Source organism: Meleagris gallopavo, chromosome 4 (assembly GCF_000146605.3).
Source record: "Meleagris gallopavo isolate NT-WF06-2002-E0010 breed Aviagen turkey brand Nicholas breeding stock chromosome 4, Turkey_5.1, whole genome shotgun sequence".
In the NCBI taxonomy this organism is placed as follows: domain Eukaryota; kingdom Metazoa; phylum Chordata; class Aves; order Galliformes; family Phasianidae; genus Meleagris; species Meleagris gallopavo.
This window is the reverse complement of record NC_015014.2, coordinates 62,561,688-62,567,500: the sequence shown is the minus strand read 5'-3', so window position 1 is coordinate 62,567,500 and position 5,813 is coordinate 62,561,688.

The following is a 5,813-nucleotide window of genomic DNA, read 5'->3' as shown; positions in this document are numbered from 1 at the left end:
AAAAGTTGTTCTAGCATCAAAATAGACTGATTTCAGTGATGTTCTGAGTTCTGGTCAGGTGGTAAACAAACACTATCTGCCTATGAAGAACAATAGCTTTATTACTATAATGCAGGTCTGAAATACTGATAGAGGAATACTGTTGTCTCAAGTAAATGAAATGGAAATTTGACACTTTGTTTTCCATAAGTCGGTGACAGGTTCTTCAAAATACTCAGGCTGTGTTCATTCTCTCCTCAGACTATTTCTACAAGGTTAGAATCATAGAATTGTTTGGGTTGGAAGTTACCTCAAAGATCATCAGTTTCCAAACCCCATGCCACAGGCAGGACTGCCAGCCACTTGATCGTGTGCTAGACCAGGCTGCCCAGTGTCCCATCCAATCTAGCCTTAAACGCTTCCAGGGACAGGGAATCCAAACCTCTCTGAGCAACCTATTCCAACACCTCACCACTCTCAGCAAACAGCTTCCCCCTGACATCCAATCTAAATCTCCCCTCCTTTAGTTTAGAACCATTCTCCCTGTCCTATCACTATCTACCCTTGTAAAAAGTTTATTTCCCTTCTGTTTATAATTTCCCTTTAAATATTGGCAGGCAGTAACGAGGTCTCCCCCTACCCTTCTCCTGTCCAAGCTGAAACAAGCCCAGCTCGCACAGTCCATTGATTCAGTGGAATATTCAGGACATGAGCCACAAACAGAATTTTTCATTTTGCAAATGTACATTTCTTCTGCAGACTTTAGAAAAAAATGAAATTGTCACTGGATTTTTATTGAACCCCAAAATGAGAAAACATGTAACCTCCTTCCATTTTCATGTATTTCACGTATTTCCTAATGATCTGGTATGTGGATAGATTTGAATCTGATTGGAAAAAAGATTAAAGTGTATTTTTTCCTGCAATTTTTCCATAGTGTCTCACAAACACCAGGGTTCAAACCATTCAAACCAACAGTGCTACACTGTATCAGCTTGTTATAAAACCTATCAAAGCTGCAGGCATATGGATGAAATTCCCAGGAGTCTTTTACTGGCATTTTCAACAAATGTGACAATGTTTAGCACTCCCAGGGGCCAGCAAACTTTAAATGGCATTTTTCAGAAACTGCTGAGGCAATTTACTTACTGTTGCAGTGAAGTTTCAGGAGCCAACATCAGAAAAAAACAGCATGTGCTCTTCTGCCATATTGTAAAAATTCTCCCTTTTTTCCTGTTATGTGCTCAGAATCCCCCACACTTCTTTAACAGAATGTTTGATTCTGCTTTCCTAGGGTTGATGCAAACCCATGGCAAATCCCTTAGAGCCACTGGGAAAACCAAGGCAGTGTAAGTGAAAGTAATCAAGATTGTAAAACATACGAAGTTTCTACAATGGGGTACGTTTTGGTTATTGTTACTTATTTTACAGAGTACTCTCGCAATCATATCAAGAAAACATCAACCCCACCTCCCACTGTTGAAGAGAAGGTCTGATGGAGATCACCTCTGAGCTGCATGGCGCAGAAACACACTGTGCACACTTGCCCTTTGGATGGCTGCGCAGGAAAGAGTGCATACACGCAATCCAGAGCTGTTTGCAAAGCTGTTTGCTCAGGAGCAGTTCAAACAGACACTCTGGATCAAAGGAAGAGAAAGAGCTGGGCTTGCAGGATAGGCAAGTCTCTTTGGGTTGAACTGAGAAGGGCAAGAGTATCCATTGCTGGGAAAATTGCTCCTGTGATATGGCACAGTGACCCCTGGCTCTACAAAGCCCCTTCTATGGGGCTGATGTGTCACACAACCCATCTCCTCGTGGACATGCAGCAGACCAGTCCCACAATGCAGAACTACTAAACCACCATCCTTTGCTGTACAGAACTGACCATGTGTCCCCTGGTCCAGCCCTTTAACCTTCACGCTATTCATTCTATGGCAGTTTCTTGACTGAATACGTTATGCAGCAATTTGCCTTCCCCTAAGCTCTCACTGCAGAGAGGTTTCTTCACACCCCCACTAACAGGTACAGCTTCTATTGGTGAAGGTAATCAACTGGCACCATCTGCTTGAAAGAATAAATAGCAGGATATTTTCTCCAGCAATTCTGTAATATCTAAGTATGGTCCTCCCATCACACCCATCCCCTTCCCTTGCCTACCCACTATGCCAGCCACCCCCACATCCATACGCAGGAACATGTACTTGCAGAAAAAAAACTCTGGCTTAGAAGCAAGTTCACTCTAAGAAATGGAATTGGTGGGTAATAAATAGGCCTGTGTTATGCTGCTTTCATAAAAAAACCCACAAACACTCCCTGGGAGTAAGACATTTAAATGTGAACACGGGGTACTGTACATGCACAGCTATCTCAGAGTCCCTATTACCATGCACCTTTCACTGTGTTTCATTCTGTGCATTAAAAAAAATATAACCAGAAAGTTTCCTTTCATTAAGGTAAACAAAGAAAACCAAGGAACTGCCATGGCAAAATTGACACTGTGTAATACAAACTCTGCAGACTGGCATAGCAGGGGTTCCCAAGTAAGTGATGTTGCTTAGGAACAATAATAACATGTAGCCCCAAATCATCTCCTCCAGTTAGTCAGGAAGAGAGAATCAGTCTCCTGTCAAAAGCACAGAAAGGAAGAATATCACTCTCCTCCCTGGGTCTCACTTGCAGTCTTACTTCTGATGAGTTTCACCTGGAGAACAAGGAACAAATAAATCTCTGGTCCTGACAGGAACTCCTCCACAAAACTGATACTGGCAAAATCCATAAGTTCTTCAGAACTGCATGGCAATAGGCAACATATTGGTAAAGATGGCCCTCTAAATCCACTCAGCTCAACATCTTCCTTTGCCTACAGGAGGCCACAGAAAGGTTTCCCTGACCCAAAACATCTTGCCCTGACCATAGCTATGTCTACGGTAGTACAGGCTGAGTCACTCTTGGGCTTGGCTGTTGCCTGTTTTTCACATACTGTTTTTGCACGTTGAATCCTCAAAGTTTGATCTTGAGGGAAGATGATGGACATCTATCTATCTTTTATAGATGATGTCAGGAGAAATGCCATGTGTTGCTTCTCTTCACAGAGGTTCTGGGAGGTCATGTGCAGCTGAAGTGCTCCATTGTGCCTGTCTAGGCACTGCTACTCAGAAGTGCCAGAAGACATCCCTACTGCTGCAGCTGATCTTCACTTCAAAGTTCAGTGCAAATCAGTTCTTTTCAGAATCACCTTTTTTCCACTTTATCATGAGGTCCCTTGAGTTTTGCAGCTGAGAAGCTTCTGTGATTTTTTGGAGTTTATATTAAAAATTATGAATATATTCTGAATTATTATTTCTGGTAATTATGTTCATTTTTGTACCTCCTGAGGTCATCTAGAGTTTTGTCTCTTTCTTGTATAATTATTTTAAATGACACAGCAGTAGTCTTGGAAACAGATAGCAGAGCTTTGTACCTAACATCTAGTTTTGTACAATGAGTTAAGTAAAAATACACTGTTCCATTGGAGAAATAAAACCATTCTGGATAGTGGTGGCTAGAGCTGCCTTGAGCTATCCCTGCCACTTCAATAAAAGCCTAGCTGTTGGTCTATTTGACATAGCAACTTCAAAAAAGAAATGCACTCTCATGAGATGGGTTAATTCAGCTACAGGATGGGATGCAATAGCCTAGGATGAGAAAACCTTGGGTTTAGTTCCCACATGTCAGGTATCCTGAGTAATCTGGGTAAAAGTTCTGGGCAACAGAAAGCAGCCGTTTCTTCTCTACTGTTTAGTGAAATATTTGGAATGCTTTCATTTTCAATTTCTTCTGATGTTGAAAAGGAACAAATTTAACATCTTGAAACGTCTCACAGAATTGCTTTCTTTCTATTCCTGATCAGGAAACATCAGTTCGTACTTTTATTACTGACTCTGATTTTCTTTATCCATTTTTACACAAACTCCCACCCCTCTCACTTGAACAATTTGCTGCACATCCCATCCCATATTTACGTCATCAGATCTATGTGCAGCAGTAGGCTTTTAAACTCTGTCTTTGATAGTCTCTCTCTGTGAGGTGTCCCCCTGGGGAAGCATCACAATGTATATACAACATATGAGGGATGCTCCAAAAGTAATGCCTCCTATTTTATGATGACATATGACATCAGAGGCAGATGTTGGTGGTTTGGCAGTAGAGGCTGAACCTTCTCACTATTATTCCACTATGTTTTGTTGCTGCGTGGCAGATGGCAGCAGAGAAGCAGTCTGACAAATTGGTGTCTGACATGGCAGAGTGTATGAAACAAAGGCATGTCACTGAATTCCTCCAAGCAGAAAAAATGGCACTTGTTGATGTTCATACTTGCTGAACATATTTATGGAAAATAAACAGCCAGTGTGAACACACCGAGGCAGCGGGTGGCAAAACACTGTGAAATAATCACTTACCTTCACTGGTGTTAGCAGTGCAGGCTCTTTTTCATTGCTGGTGAAAATGCACAGCTAATGGTGGTAACTGTGTTGAAAAATAATGTTTTGTAGTTGAGAATTTGCTCTATCGAATAACATTATTGTGCTCTTTGTATCTGATGTAGTTTCCATGGAACTAAATAGGAAGCATAACTTTCAGATTGACCTGCACTAGTACAGCAAATATTAATACTTGTGATAGAATCATAGAATAGCTTGCTTTGGAAAGGACTTTAAAGACTGTACAGTTCTAACTCTCCTGCCTTAGTCAGGGACATCTTCCACGACATCGGGTTGACCATATCCCCATCCAATCTGGTCTTGAATGCCTGCAGGGATGGGGCAGTCACAGCTTCTCTGGGCAACCACTGCCTCTCCACCCTCAAAGTGAAGAATTACTTTCTAATGTCTAATCTAAATCTACCTTATTTAAGCTTAAAAGCATCACTCCTTGTCTTATTAGTACACTCCCTGATAAAAGGTTCCTCCTCCCCTCCCCCCCCCCACCATTCCTGTAGTCCCTCCGTAAGTACTGGAAGCCTCCTATAAAGTCTTCCCAGAGCCTTCCCTTCAGGCTGAATTAGCTCAGCTCCCTTTTTCTTTCTTCGTAAGAGAGGGTCTCCAGCCCTGTGGCCCTCCTCTGGACCTCTGGACCTTCTCTGGAACCATTCCAAAAGTCCATGTCCTTCCTGTGCTGGGGTCAGTGCTATTGCCATTCTAGAAACATATGAAGTGCAAATTCCTTAAAAATAATTATTTTATAAGCATGAGACATTGTCTTTGCTTGTGTGCATGATCACCCAAGGGAAGAATGCACCATGCAAGTCAGTGAGGATAGGTTTTGCTAGGAGCAGGAGTAAATGACATCTTGCTTTCAGGAGCTCAGAGTATAGCCTTTGAGCACTGCATTGGGTTGGAGGGCAGGGATGGATCTGAGCCAGGAGTTATGGAGGACATGGGAAACAAGCACTGCTGCAGAAGAGTAATCACTGACCTGACAAAATATTGACACAAGCAATTGCTGGCATCAGTAACCAGGACATTTATGCATTTTTCATTGCTTATTAAAGGCTTTATCTATTAAAAATCCACTAGGATCAGCTCTTAAAGCTTGTTTAATAAAATCCTCCATGTTATTTGAGATTATGTGTTATCCCTTTGCAACTATTTTGCATAATAGTATTTGAAATGAAGGTTTACGCATAACAGCTTAAAAGACAGCATTACCTTGAAAGTTGTGTTGTATTTTTTAATTAGTTAATGTGAGAATCAATAATCAAGATATGTTAAAAGTATTTATAGAGCATAAGACAAAATAAAGAGAACAACTGTGATAATTTATTCCAATATTCTGTCAAAAAATGTCAAAGATAT